This window comes from Anser anser (genome assembly GCF_964211835.1).
Source record: "Anser anser genome assembly, chromosome: 5".
Classification (NCBI taxonomy): Eukaryota; Metazoa; Chordata; class Aves; order Anseriformes; family Anatidae; genus Anser; species Anser anser.
In genome coordinates this window covers 5619811-5635414 of record NC_139725.1, presented here as the reverse complement: position 1 = coordinate 5635414, position 15604 = coordinate 5619811, and the positions used below count along the sequence as shown (strand labels likewise).

At 37.5% G+C, this 15604-nt stretch overlaps 1 protein-coding gene across 24 annotated transcripts in view; it reads left to right on the top strand.

The window, feature by feature from the left end:
* SOX6 (SRY-box transcription factor 6) overlaps positions 1-15604 on the top strand; it is a 482345-nt gene that overhangs the window by 53852 nt on the left and 412889 nt on the right. For 22 of the 24 annotated variants that reach the window (XM_083840231.1, XM_083840215.1, XM_083840214.1 and 19 more), the window contains one exon: positions 2583-2655. The gene's annotated coding sequence lies outside the window, so the exon portion shown is untranslated. Of the gene's footprint in view, positions 1-2582; positions 2656-12095; positions 15109-15604 lie in introns of those variants that run through there. The other 2 variants (XM_083840225.1, XM_083840224.1) reach the window with 1 other exon arrangement.

The following is a 15604-nucleotide window of genomic DNA, read 5'->3' as shown; positions in this document are numbered from 1 at the left end:
CTAATAGAATAAGAGCTAGGCTTCTGAAAGGGATAGGTCTTTCTTCTCAGCGTCAGTGGGAGCTGGCCTCCCAGACACCTTTAAAAGCATGGTGTGAGTCTTTTATCGATTGCAGGGACAGGTGCAAAAATCTACGTGGCACAGCTGCTGACCCGTGTAGTAGGCATTCGGTTTATCTTACTTATAGCATACATTTATATTTAATTATACACATTGTATAGAATATAGCTGATAGAAATTTTATGATGTTAATGTTTGATGGACAGAGAGCTTTTTATATGGAAAAGGAGAGTTATTTTTTTAAGCTAAAAAAAACCACACAAAACTGGAATTCTAAAATAAGAACTAAATGATACAAGGCTCATTCATAGAGTATAGAACTGCAGATATTAAAAAAAAAGTATTTCATTTAATTAGGTCATGAGGGTTTGTGTGTGAATGTCTGTTTTAGCTATATTGTCCATCTTTTGAGCCAGGAACTGTGCGAGGTAAAATGAGTCAAGGTAGTGAAAAAACAGGTGTCATTTTCCTCCCTATAAACCTTAGGTATCTCATACTTGACTTTTCACTGTAAATAACTGTTTCTGATCAATTAGTGTTTTCATAATTTTACTTGGACTCTGGTTGTGCTGGCAGAATACTCTTTTTACTGAACTCTTACTTGATTTCTTTTGAATGCACTATACAAAATGCACTATTTTATTACATTTACCAAGGAAATGTGGTTGAAAGAAAAATCATTTTTGATAGTTTTGTATGATTTACTAAATACAACAGTCTAGCTCAGATGAGTCTATTTTGAGAAGAATGCTGTTTGGGGTTGGGTTTTTGTTTTCCCACCGTGAGCAGCTGCATACTGGCTAAGTCCACAGCTGATTGCCAGTTCCTAGGTGTTATCTGAGCAAAAAGCCCTAATTTACTCACGATCATCAGGCATAGTTGGCCCTGTGCTGTCTGTCTTATTCACATTGTTACTTTAAGAATCAACGCTTCACATACATTATATTCTGCATTTTTTTTTTAAACCAAGCTAAAATTCTTCCTGATAGATTAACAGAATGCTAAAGCTAAATTTTAAATTTTGTATATTTAACCTTTCCCCCTAATTGCTTGCCCAGAATAAAGGTTTGGTGCTTTGTTCCTAAATTCTCTACATGAGGTGGTGTGCATTAAAGTGTATTTATACTCTTTCGGATTAATTAACTGTGACCTTATGAACCACTGTCCTTGTTTAATTGGTGGCTCCAAAGCACACTAATGGCATAAATCAGCTGATAATGAGATTCAGGCTTGCTTTTAAAATATATAATAACACAGCATTGATACAGCAAATGAGATTTGTTGACTTTCTGTTGGTATTACAGGAGAGAAGACACAATTAAATGTGTACTTTTGGGATGGGGGAGGGCTTGGTTGGAATGAATAATATGCACTTCAGGGTGGGTGTATGAAATAAGGAGGATATTCTACATCAAGATAAGTTTGGTATTCTCTCCTTGTCTCTAGGCAATGCACAGTACTGGCTGGTGCACTTTAGGATACAGAAATGTTGTGGGAAGGTGTTTCTTAAAGATTACTGGAGGCTAACAAAAACGATGATTTCATCTTAAATATAGTTACATGTTTTTAAACTAAGCCTACACCCACTGTTTTATGAACTGCAAATTAATCAGATAGCTCCTTGAGAACAAAAAGGTTTTGACCTAAACTAGTTGCCCAGGCTCCATTACTATTTTCAGTTTAATGTTACCCATATCCATCCTCACATTTTGGAAAGAAAACAAGGGCTCTGCAACAAAGTTTCTTTGTTTTCCTAAGAACTAAAAATGTGCTGTATGTAGACCAAACAATAAAAATAAACTACTGAACTACCTTCTAATGCATGGGGGTTCTGGAGAGAGGAAACCATGGATATTTAGAGGCATAAAGTGAGTCATTGTGCTAGTTAAAGAATTTTATAAGGCAAGCTCTGTGGGTTTGAGTTGCATCTGTTACCTTTCCAGCTAGAACTGAGGGGTATGCAGGAAAAAGAATGTTGGATTTAATCATGCCTTATAGTGAACACATTGTACTTAGACTAAGCTTCTAACCAGGATCTAGACCATAGGAGAACAAAATTGTCAGTCTATCTTTTTGTATGAATTTTGCCTCAGAGGGGTTCCAGTTAAACATACCTAAACAGTAACAATTTAAACCACTTGAGCTGCAAAATGCTGCTAACAAAATACTTTTTAAAAGTAATGAATGTTCTGTAACATTAAAAAAAAAAAAAAAAAAAGCCTCAAAGCTATTTTCCTTATTAAAAGATAACCATGCTTGCATTTATGACAGTTTGTAGAAGCTGTAATGGACTGGTTGCTATGGTGTGAGATGTAGACCAATGAAATAATTGTTTCTCTTGGTATTGGCTTCCTGGAAACAAATTCTGTGTAAATTACTTGGCTGAAATAGTGACAACAATCTTGTGTACTGCTTTATTTAGTTCATAGTTAAAAATCACAACTACTCTATAGTAATAAAAAAGTAAAATTTATCACTTCTGTGCTTTCTTTTAACTTTTTTTTCCCCTTTTAAATTTTCAGGTCAGTTTCATGAATTCAAAAGCAACTTACCAGTGATTTCTGGGAGCTGGGGCTGATTTTTTTTTGCGTATTTGTAAGTACTTATTGATTAATTTTCCTGTTATGTGTGTCTTTCTAATACTGTTTTAATGCAAAGGATGGAAACTATTTTAAAATACCATTGTAATATCACCAGTTTAGATTCTTCTTTCATTAAGAACATACCCAGCTACTTACAAACTTTTTGTAGTTTTTTGCTACCAACTTAAGATTCAGCTGTTCGCAGGGGCTCACAGATACTTAAATTAACAGTGCATATTCCTGTTTCTTTTTTTTTATGATAATAATGAGAGAACAGTGGTGCTTACAGCAACACATTAGTTATGAGTCTGTTGCTAACAGTGTCAGTGCATCTTCCTGTTGTGATTAAAATTGTTTCTAGTAGTGAATTGGGGCAGTGATTCAAGACTGACAGGACTTTTAGAGGAATTATTACATGGGTTAATGGAGGAAATGCGAGGACAACCAGTATCTGTTGAACTGGGAATGTATTTATATTTACCCTGGAGAAAGCTGACCTTTATGGTTGCAGCAAAATGACTGAGAGTGTGGTCATTTAGGCCATGGCCCAAGAATATGTTTCAGCATATGCTCAAGTTCAAACAGAACAAATGGGACTAGGCCTCTACATAAATACTTTGCGAAAGGGAAGGTTAGAGGAGAGGATGTGGGAGTAAGACACTTATTTACACAACGAATAGAAAGCTTTCAGAATTACTGTTTTGGATAGTCTTCAGCTTCAGTCAAGTATAATAAGGAAAATCTAATGGGACTTAGACTTGGCATGATATAAATTATTGCAATACCTTTTGTATGATGTAGTACAAATGAAACCAATCTATGCAGCCTGTTTTCTTAAGTCACAAATATAGTTTATGAATAAATATTTATTCAATCATTTGTGGAAAAAGATGTTCACAGAACTACATTCATCAGGGAAAAATATGGCTGTTTCTCCTCTCAATATGGAAATGAATTCAATTTGTACTAACCCTTCCTCTTTACAAATGTTCATTTTCATACATGGTTTTGCCATTATATTTGCAGTTTCCTTCACTTACAGGTCAGTAGACATTTGCATCTTTTTAATGAATGTTGTCAGTCGTATTTAAAGAAAATATTGTTATCAAATAAAATGAACAAACTAAAAAAAAGTATTACCTTTGAAAAGCGACTTTGAGATGGCAGTGTAAGGTTATGGGGTGATTACTGAATCAGTAGTGAGACGATTGCTGTAACTTTTCCAGGCTTTGCCATTTCATGTTTCCTTCAAGTTATCACTTAAGTTTTCCGTGCCTCATTTTTTCTCATCTATGAATAGAAACAGTAATATATCAGTCAGTACAAACAATACCTATTTATACCTCAATATTGAGTGTGTTTTCTTGTCAAAGCAATGGAATAAATACTATTGTAGACTCACAGTGAATGTCATTGTGCGTACCAAGCTAATTGGATGAGAAGCTGTTAAGTATTGTTTAATTCGTGCACATGTAGTAGAATAAACTTATGAAGTGCTTTAGTAGTTGTATTATAGAATCACAGAATATCCCAAGTTGGAAGGGACCCACAAAGATCGAGTCCAACTCCTGGCTTCACATGACCACCCAAAAATCAGACCACATGTCTGAGAGCTTTTGTCCAAACTCTTCTTGAGCTCTGGCAGGCTCAGTGCTGTGATCACTGCCCTGGGGAACCTGTCCCAGTGCCCAACCACCTCTCAGTGCAGAACCTCTCCCTAACACTCAGCCTGACCCTCCCCTGTCCCAGCTCCATGCCGTTCCCTCGGGTCCTGTCGCTGTCCCCAGAGAGCAGAGCTCAGCGCCTGCCCCTCTGCTCTCCTCGTGAGGAAGCTGCAGGCCACCATGAGGCCTCCCCTCGGCCTGCTCTGCTCTGGGCTGAGCAATCTGAGTGACCTCAGCTGCTCCTCATATGTCTTCCACTCTAAACCTTTCACCATCTTTGTCACCCTCCTTTGGACACACTCTAATAGTTTTCTATGGACTTGTGATCCGAGTCTTGCCTGTCTTGGTTAACAATGGCAATGTTCTCTGGTGAGAACAGGACAAAAATTGACATAAAATGTACTTTGCAATGTTTGTGTTTAGGTTAACCAAATAAGTAGTTAAACTATAATGCAAAATATGGACTATTGTTATTACACAACTGTACGCTGGCTTTTGCAGAAAAAGTTTAGTAGAGTTAACACACCTTACATATCGTGACCATTAGAGCTGGAACACAGTTCAGCAGTCTTACCAGAGAAGACAAATAAATGACTGTACGAAATGACTATGAAATGGACTACAGTCTAGTCTTTTATACGTATTCTCTGTAAATTAGCAGAGAATCGTATTAACAGGAATATCTGGAGACGCTAATACTACTGCTGAGTGATTATGTTCTTTGATTAAAGGACTTATTTTGGTATTTAGCACAGTATATCTGGGAACATACACATCCTACATTCACATAAGCTGAAAATAAAACGTAGGATGTACAACTAAGTGATACAGCCCAGTGTCTCCTCACATAATGAAAACAGGATTGAAGTATACATTCTACATTAATACAGGTTTAGATCTGCTTAAATCATCTATATTGTACCTCTCCAAACTTGAAAATATTCTTTACATAATATACATCACTTCAGCAGATACAGACTCATGGTATTCAGCAACAGTAATAAGTATAGTGTCATAAATTTTCACTGTGCTCTGTAGACTAGTAGGGCATGCTGTTATTTCAAGTTTCTGTCAATTTAAAGGTTTGATTTCTGCAAATACTTTTTCGTGTGAGGTGACTCTGGAAGCTGATGAGAACAGAATCAGGACTTGAGGATGAACAAAAAGGCCCTAAGGAGATGATACTATATAAGATGAGAGCTTTGGGGGTTGGTGTGGAAGACAAAAGGTTTGCATATATAAAGAGTTTTGAGAAAATTCGATTTAAAGCAGCACTTTAACAATGCTAATGAGAAGTGTATACCATTTTTAATGTTACACTATAGTACTTGGGTGTGTATTTGTAGTGTATTTGTTTGATCTATACTCGAAATGGAAGGAGTGTAAATTGACACTAGGAAGATTGATTTTTGAAACTTCGTATTTTTTATAAAGGAATACAGCAAGATCAGCAAAATAGTGCTATAGGTCTATACCAAAGCTATTTCAACCAGGGGCTATAATAACTTTTTCCTCAAATTTTTGAAAGTTTTGTCATAAATGCATTCTGCTGTAACATGTAATTACTTGGATCATCCAGTTCAGACAACTTTTTTTGTTGTCATATTTGGCTACTTTTGTTCAGGAGAAAACAGGATTGATGATTCATACAAAAGTAAATTTCATGGAAAATGTGACATTTGTGCTTTTGTGTTATGCCCACAGAGTAATTGTCCTAACTAAAGGTTACTTTTTTCAAGAATGTGGGTTTAATTTATTTATCTGTCCTTCTCAAGTAGGTTTGTCCAGTAGTAAACTGCAATGGTTATTTAAAGTTATAGAAGGTAAAATAAATATCCTCTAATAACTGCATGTAAAATGAATTATACTTGTAGATCAGGAGTTGTATATACCTCTTTATTAACGGTTCAGTTTCTGTGCAAATATTTTATTGTGACTTGTGTGTAAAGTGAAAACAGTGACAAAGGGGGGAAAAAACTCTGAAATGAATGGTGGTAGAGCCCATAAAACTTCAGTGTCTCTCTAGAACTGCTCTTCAATGAAAAGCCTGCATTGAAAATATGGTGAAAATAATATAATTGGCTTTGAAACTAAAATCAAATCACTTTAAAAACAAACAGCAGCATTTTTTGGAAAGGTTTAACAACAAAAATAGAAACACTTAAGGGGCACGCACATGCACACACATCATAACACAAAAAACCTGATAGTGTAAGTAGGTAAACAATCTTTTCAAGCACTTCATCTGATAGCACATGGTCAGAGGGTACATTTTGATTCAAACTCAGTATTTAATGTTTTTCCTCAGTTTTATTTTTAAGGCAATTTTTATACTTGGTTTACTTGGAATGGTTCTATTTAAAACTTAGGGACTGTGTTCAGTTACAGCGTGGAGCATCTGACCAAATAGATTTGTGCTTTAATAATAATAAAAAAGCCTCCTAATTTGTGACTATTTACATGATAAAGTGAAAGAAGCATAGCTTATTTGGGGCAAGCGAAGGCATGTGGCTTTGGCACTACTTAGCTTTACAGGTTTAATTGGGAATATCTGATGTTATTCTGAAGTCCGGTTTATTTGGGAGAATACTGTGTCTGTACTTGCTAGCTAAGCAATATGGTGGACTCAGTTTATAAAAACTTGATCTCAATTTTTCTCTTCTTAATATCCAGTTGTTCATTTTGGTCAAGGAGGTGTGTATCAGAGCATCACCTCTTTATGGATGGAACTCATTCAAAATTCCTATTAAGGAAACAAAGTGGTGCCTTGCTGGAAGCTCTATTTTCTGCAACATCCAGAGGTGCTCAACATGGGGTGTGCTGGAGGTACCAGAGGTCTTTTTCCTCTTCTGTCTGCTTTCCAGCTAACATTTGTGACATAACAATGTAAAATGATGTGGTCATACCATACCAAGTAGCCTCTCAGCAATTTGAAGCTTTGTTTTCCTGGGATTATTTTACAAATGGTGAATATAAAATCTGCTATAGTGGGAAACGATTCCCAATCTTACTGGTTTTATGCAATGCTTACAGTACAGCAGCACACAAATTTTCTAATATACAAAGTTCCAGCATATAACATGAGGTATAAATAAATACAAACGCAAGACAACTGCACTGGAGATTTTTCTTGTCTGAAAAAGCTTCTGTATAAAATACACATATTTTAGACATTTTAAAGAGATAATCAGTTGTGTAGAAACAAAATAGAAAGGAGAAGGACACTTCTTTACACTTGAGTAATGCCATCCGCCTGGATGCCCAAGTACATTTGCCAGTGTGGGTCAAATGGAAGCATACTTGCATCCTTCCAATGCTGTGTAGTTTCACCTGAAGAGCAGAAAGTGTAAGAAAAAAGGACTGAAGGAGAGAGAGAGGTGACTGCAATAAACTTCTCACTTTTGGTGAGAACAGGACAGAAGTCCAAGCAAAACTACCACAAATTTTATTTGGTTTTCAGTCTCTAAGAGTCTCATGCCCCTCCCACCTTTGCTTCTAGATGGGATGTCTGGTGGACTCCCTGTATGAATTTTTCCAAAGCTGTGTGGTTGTGGTAGGGACTTCTGGTTCTCTTAGTAGAAGGAGTGTCTGTTACACGGAAGCATGTTCCTATCTAAGTTCTCATTTACCTTCTGAGTGCAGCAGATGTTATTTTGGCTGCTGGTCTATTGACTGTACAGACTGTTTCTTTGTAGTAAGTAAAAAAAAATGGATAGGTATACAGTATGCTCATGTTGTGGAAGCAATATGCATTGTATTCATTTTAGCCAGATTTTCTTACAATAAGCAAATAGCATACCTAGACTACTATTTTGATTTTTAACATAGAACAGAAACGTTGTTCAGTTTCTTACAAATAATAGAATGCATGTCACAAGAGAAAACATACAACATAACAATTTGCATCCACATAAATCCAAAGGGTTTATTGTGCTGTCATGCTTATCAGAGCCTTTAGAACTGCTAAAATAAAGACACCACTGAGGGGGCGAGAGCCATCCAACCAGCTTCTGATATACTGCACAGAGATGTGTGATCTTTGCCTACTTTTTGATGAAGTTTAACCATTTAAAGAAGCTGCTGCTGGAGATGCTCTTTCAAAGCATTGCCATGCTTTGAATGTGAGGATCTCCTTGTTCCATTGCTGCTCCATACGTGTGATGCATGAGATACATCTGCTGTCTAAAAAAACCTTTGCAAAATCACTAAGCAAAAAAATGGAAATCCTCATCTAAACATTTCTATTTTTTGCAAGAATGAAATATGCCATTCAAGTTGCATGCAATCTTGAGAGAGAGGAATCTGTTAGGAAATATTTGTGCTAACAAGCTGAAATAAGAACATGGAAGCCAACTATTTGTACAAGTCCATACCTGGACAGAGTCCTAGAGGTTTTCTGCAAGTGATTGGCGTTTACAGAATATTCTTGGAAGAAATGATTGTTTGTCACAAAACCAAAGCCTTAGGTCACTTAACAGTTAGATCTTAGCAAACCTGTAAAGAAAACTTTGTTCCAGCCACACTGTGAGTAGTAAATTATACAGGGTATTTCTTATTCTTTGTAAATGACACAAAGGATTTCTTATTCTGTGGTGCGGACGGGGAATACTAACAGTTGATGTGAGCATTAACTTTTTGAATCATATTACTTAAAAGGGTAAGGGTTATAAAGTGCCCACAGACAGCTTCATTTTCTCTCTGTCTTCCTAATGCACACATACCAATGGCTGTTTGATTCATTTATTGACATAAAACAGAATTGCTTAGAACTAACCACTCATTCATCATAATCACAGTTACAGGAGGGTGTGGGGTAAGAGGTTAACTGCTTGCTAGATGTATCAAGATCTTTGGTATATACCAAAACCTGACTTGATAGAAATCTGATAATGGGCTGTTGAAGGTAAAACATAAGTGTTAATAGCTAAATAATAATAATAAAAAAGATATAGACTATATTATAAAACACTCACATTTCTAAAGTTAATTAAAAAGAGCTGATCAAAGTGAAACCCCTTTAAAAATGTTACTTTAAGATATTAAGATAGAGCACAAAGGTCAATTTTAAAAACCAGTGCATTTTTTTAAATTCATTTTCCATGAAATGGGTAGGCTTCTTGGCAGCACTTTAATTAATAATGAAAATATAAATAATGTGAAAAACTTCATTTTTAGTTTAGTAGTTTAAGTTCATACACAGTGATGATGAACTAATATTTGGGGTATCTAAATTAACAAGGCATTTGACAAAATCAATTTGAACTAACTGGGGACAGCTTGCTGTTCTTAATATGTGTGATGGATTCAGTACTCTGCATCATAAAATATTCAAAGACTACACTTAATTGTGTAAATACCATATTATCTTTATGGGTTTATTAGAGATTACAGTATAATCTTGGCTCTGAAAGTTAGTCTGAAGGATGCTCCCTGCAGGAGCCAACAAGCCCCAGGGAATCCAATTCCCCAGAGCTAAAACAAAGCAGGTTATGTTTTTTTTTTTTTTTGAAGTTTCACCTCTCCTGCCTTCCCTGATGACACAGTTCACAAAATCTAAGACTTCATTCAAAGTTCCTATTTTTGTATTAAAATAAAAGCGTGATCTAGAAAAGGAGATGACTTCTGTCTGGAAATTGGCAGGAATTAAGGTCTGACTGAAACACATGGTCCTGCAGAAGGACCTGAAGTACTGTAGAAAACCAGGAAGGAAAATGGATGCCTAGCTAGTAAACTGGCCATGTATTTGGAATTCTTACTGCTTTACTATCTATTTTCTCTGAAATGCTTTAGTATTCAATACTTTTCTGTTTGAGAACTGCCTGGTCTCAAACAGAAGTGGGAGGGCGCTTTACTGTGAGGGTGACAGAGCACTGGAGCATGTTGCCCAGAGAGGTTGTGGAGTCTCCTTCTCCAGAGATACTCAAAACCTATCTGGATGCCATCCTGCACAATGTGCATTAGGTGATTCTGCTCGGCAGGACTAGATGATCTTCAAAGGTCCCTTCCAAACTTGGCCATTCTGTGATTCTGTGATCAGTGACTAAACCCATCATTTATTTCCCCAGTAGCACTGAACTACAGTTAGATTTGCTGAAGTGATCAGAGTAAAGTGCAGGAATTTGGAGCCTAAATGCTTAGCATTATGAAAGTGAAGTGAAAATTTCATTCCCCCAAAAAATCGTTGCTAACCGTCTAAAACTTGAGAGGCGTTCCTACAGCAGGCGAAAGGGATTGGAGATGTGCTTAAGTTGGAGTGTGTGGCAGCACTCCTTGCTCCTATTTCAGCAAAATAATTTTATGAACATCGTGTCAGGCTTGTGATTAGCCAATCCATCAGTGGAAAGCTGGCAGCCCTTTACATTTCAGAGACAAAGAAAAATTCCAGAATGTACCTGGTATTTTACACAATTCTGTGAAGTTCATTGAACTTGCTTTTATTTCTCCTGTATTTCAGAGAGATTATTTAGAATTGAGCATGCTATCTTAATAGAACATGCACTATTGATTTATTTAAAGATATAATATTTTCTGTTGTCTTTTTATGTCTTTGGGGTTGTTTGTACTATTGGTGTTTTATTTCATTGTTCCATTTTTACCAAGTGATTACAGTTTGTATAAAATCCAGCAGCAAAAATAAAAAGCTGAAATTATTCTTTCTAAAATGCAATGTTCTGTATTTGTCAACACTAGATTTCATGTTGCTCTGCTGCTTCTTAACCCAGTATTTTTAAAGTATGGTTAGAAAGTCTTAATTTTATGGAACATTTCCTTCTCCAAACCATGATGCAGATTTTAATATAAATTTTGGAAAAGCTATTTCCCCATCAACTGTGTTGAACTCCCCCCACACCCCATATCCGCTAAAGAACAGTTATATACGAGAGCTCGTTTATCCTATATTGCTTGGGCAAGTTTTTATTGTTGTGAGGTTATTGGCCTTCTTACATTGCTTATATACTAAGGTAACATCCCACCCAAGCAAGTAGTCCTTAAACTTCCTTGCTAATTTCATTAAAGCCTGACAGTATATCCATATTTGTAAGAAGTATGAGCAGGCTAGAAGGGAATCTTTTGCCCAGGGGTTTCTTTGCTAAGAATGGAACCATATTCTCTTGCCTCTGAAATACTGGGTATTGGTTGTTGCCCACTCCAGGATTCATCAGATCCAGTATGGGAACCTAGTTTGTTCTTCAAACTCCAGGTTGTGAAATATGATCAAGGAATGAACAAACTGCATATCACAGAATCATCTAGGTTGGAAGAGACCTCCAAGATCACCTAGTCCAACCTCTGACCTAACACTAACAAGTCCTCCACTAAACCATATCACTAAGCTCTACATCTAAATGTCTCTTAAAGACCTCCAGGGATGGTGACTCAACCACTTCCCTGGGCAGCCTATTCCAATGCCTAACAACCCTTTCAGTAAAGTTTTTCCTAATATCCATCCTAAACCTCCCCTGGCGCAACTTTAGCCCATTCCCCCTCGTCCTGTCACCAGGCACGTGGGAGAATAGACCAATCCCCACCTTGCTACAGCCTCCTTTAAGGTACCTGTAGAGAACAATAAGGTCGCCCCTGAGCCTCCTCTTCTCCAGGCTGAACAATCCCAGCTCCCTCAGCTGCTCCTCGTAAGACTTGTTCTCCAGACCCCTCACCAGCTTCGTTGCCCTTCTCTGGACTCTCTCGAGCACGTCCATGTCCTTCCTGTAGCGAGGGGCCCAAAACTGAACACAGTACTCGAGGTGCGGCCTCACCAGAGCCGAGTACAGGGGGACAATCACCTCCCTAGACCTGCTGGCCACACTGCTTCTTATGCAAGCCAGGATGCTGTTGGCCTTCTTGGCCACCTGAGCACACTGCTGGCTCATATTCAGCCGACTGTCAACCAATACTCCCAGGTCGTTCTGACCCTTCATAGCCCCAGCCCTAGACAATCATAGCTATGACGTGACTGTTACTACCAGATCTGTCTATAACTTCTCTGTGATTTCTTTACTTGCTTGTTAATCTCTTGTTTGCAAAGATGTTTTTTTTATGGACTTGAGTGTAACTTCTAGAGAACAACAAGGGGAACACAACAATGTTCACTCTGTTACACTTTTGCTGTATTTGTCAGAACAGATGCAGGACCTGTGTAATCTTACTCCAGATTTCTAGAGTTGTACGTTAGGTAACATATACATCCTTTTCATAGGCCAATTTACTGGAATAATTATACAGTTATTGAAACAAAATATAATAATAATTTATTCTTTTCCATTCAGTTTTTTTTTTGTTTTAGACTGAATTTGTACATTCTGATCACCACAGGTTCCATTATAGATTTGTTTCTGACTGTAGTATTCAGCAGTATTTTTTTTTTTTAAGGCTACATAGATTCTTGTAGGTTATGCCAGGAACATGGCAGCCTCTTTTTTCCCCTTCCCCCTTTCACCTTTTCCTTTTCCCTCTCTGGTAACTTGTTTCTGGGTGTCAATGAACTCCTTCATTCCTCCAAAACAGCCTTCCCCTTGAGATAGCTGTTTTTTATGTTTTTTTTGCCTCACCCACCCACCTGCCGTTAACTATTTGGTTTCCACTCAAATACTTCATCATCGAGATTCAAACCTCATTGTCCTGTGGCCATTGTTGCTTAGCAGAACACCCATGCTTGCTTCCTACACAAACACACACAAATAAATTAATAACTGAGTGGAACTCCTCCTCCTCTGTGCTCCAGAAGGAGCTGCTCCAAAAAGAAGCCATTTATAGTATCAATAAGCTGCTTCTCCAAACCATGTACAGATGTGTTATTCAACCAGTTAATATTGGGGTAGTTAAAATCACCCATTATTATTTTTCTGGCAGATTTTGCCACTTCATTAATATCTTTCAACATACTGAGTTGCTTGGCTGTTCCTTCTTTTACATGGCTTATATCATATCATGCCATCACAGCATATTCTGTAGTTTTGAGTTAATTGCCCAATTAACAGTGGTATTCATGAAGTGCTAGGAAAATTCCACAACTAATGATTTGGACAATTTCAAAATAGGTTGGTATTTCATAGTTTAAAATGTCAAACATGCCAATAGCTGCAAGCATAAGATCATGCAGGCTTAGAACCCAATAGCTTAAAAATTCCATATTGCAAAAATCATAATCCAGCCCTCAGAAACGTGTTTCCCAGCCCCCAGTGTTTCCATGTAGGGAAGTTCTGTGCTACCCTAATTTCTCCTCAGGCTGGTGAGGTGGGAGCAGGAAGCAGGGCCTCCTTAGCTTCTCAGTATTTTGTGGAGATGGGGAATAAAAACCTTCTGGCAGCAGTGAATGCACCCTCACCCCAGCCTGGCCACAGAGGATGTGCGTGGTAGCACTGGGAACCCTGCTGTAGCAGTGGAATATCCTGTATGTGTATATAGGAATCAGGAAACCAGGGATGTCAGTGGCTGGAAGGTTGCAAGATTTGCTAGAGGACTTTGTACTTTTCTTTCCCGTTGCCTGGATTAGGTAGGGATATTAACAATACGTAGTTAGCTTTGATGGGCCATTGTTCCCAGATGCAACTGAGAGTTGCCAATAGACTCTCTAGGCAGTGATCTGATTTTTGTTTTGTCTCACCAGCTGCCATGCAGAGATGCCAGGGGATACACTGCCTACCCTTTTCACCATTTCCCCGCACCTTCTGTGCCATTTTGGAGTTGTAGGACTGAGGTGATGCCATAGACTTAGTTCTACAGAATCTGGCAATAGGCTGGGGTTGTAAAGTAATTTCACTGTATCCAAGAAAGAAGTTATGCCTTTTTAGCCTTGACATTCAGAGTCAGAAGCTTGGGTTCAGTGAAGTAGTCCACCTCCTAAAAGCTAAAGGATCACAGAGTCAAGGTTTATTTCTAACATTTACATTGTCAGAACATTTGACTTTCACTGCTTATCCAGTCCATTGGAATGGTATTAGTGGACTAATGCAAACTTCTTAGAGATATATGTATATGTGATTAAGGTCCTAATCCAGCAAGGTGCTTTAAGCATTTTGAGGTACTTCACTGTAGTTGGCAGGACTTTGCAGGAGTTTAAAATCCTGTGAATACTGAGATCTGTGCTGGAATGGTACCGATTATATAAATATGGCTGCTGATAAGTCTATTTTTAATTAAATTATTGAAATATAATGTTGTTTAGATCTCCCTTTTAGTCCTTCTTGGAGATATGGTAGATTCTTTAAGGACATTATAATTTACATTTTATAACAAAAATATAGCGAATTATCTCTTTCCTCATGACATCTCAGCAAACTATCATTAACATTTTTCATCAGTATTCTGTTTAGAGTTTTCTAAACTGAACAGTGTAGAGGTAACAGCTCATTTTTAGATGCTATTACAGTTCTTTCACATCTTTATAGTACTGTAGTAAAGCTGAATTTACTGGCTACCTTGAAAGTGGAGTAAGGCAGCATTAGAATCTACATTAAAGTGATTCAGTACTCTTTAGAGAAAAGCCTTCTTAACTTGAGATCAGATACAGTACGTATTTTGGGGGCAGCTTTATAAGGATTGCCGATAAACTTGAACACTACCAACAACAGCTGCTTTTTGAAATATTGCTCTGTCCAGCCCATTGAAATTTAAGGGAATTTGCTTTGCTTTGTAAGCACATGTGATCGACATTAGCATTCAGGGGAGCTGCACCTGCAAACGGAAGGGAGGCTATATCCTATGGACTAATTTTATGGCTAGAATTAGTAAAGATGGGAGGGATCAACTTGCATGCACTTGTTTCTCCTTGGGAGTTAAGTGCAAATCTTCAGTCTACTTAGGTGAGTACCATGATCTGATATATTTTTCCTAAATGTTCTTCACCGTGGCTGTTCAGATTCTTTTAAGCTTGAGCACATGGAGAGAATATTTTTTCATAAACATTCAGGAATTAAAAAATGTGCGTCCAAATAAGTTGACCTGCAGTAGGTCCAGTGGTTACTGCTCCTGGCTTTGGTATGGTTCTGAGCATCTCACTTCATCTTGGTTTCCTTTCAACTAACTATTTTACATTTTTAAACTATGCTCTTATGGAAGGCGAAGTCTGGTGCACAGAAGAGGGATTAGTGGGGGCCTCCAGGAATGGCTGTAATACTGATTCTAATAATTTAGGTTCTTATTACACTTATAAACACAGTATTAGTAGTAATAATGACTACTTGCAGTGCAGTTTAGTAAGTGCAGTTCTGAACTATTGAGATTCTAAACCCATTGAGACTCTAAACCCATTAACAGCCACTAGAATGTGTCTTGCTGCTTGTAAAGGGTCCAGGATTC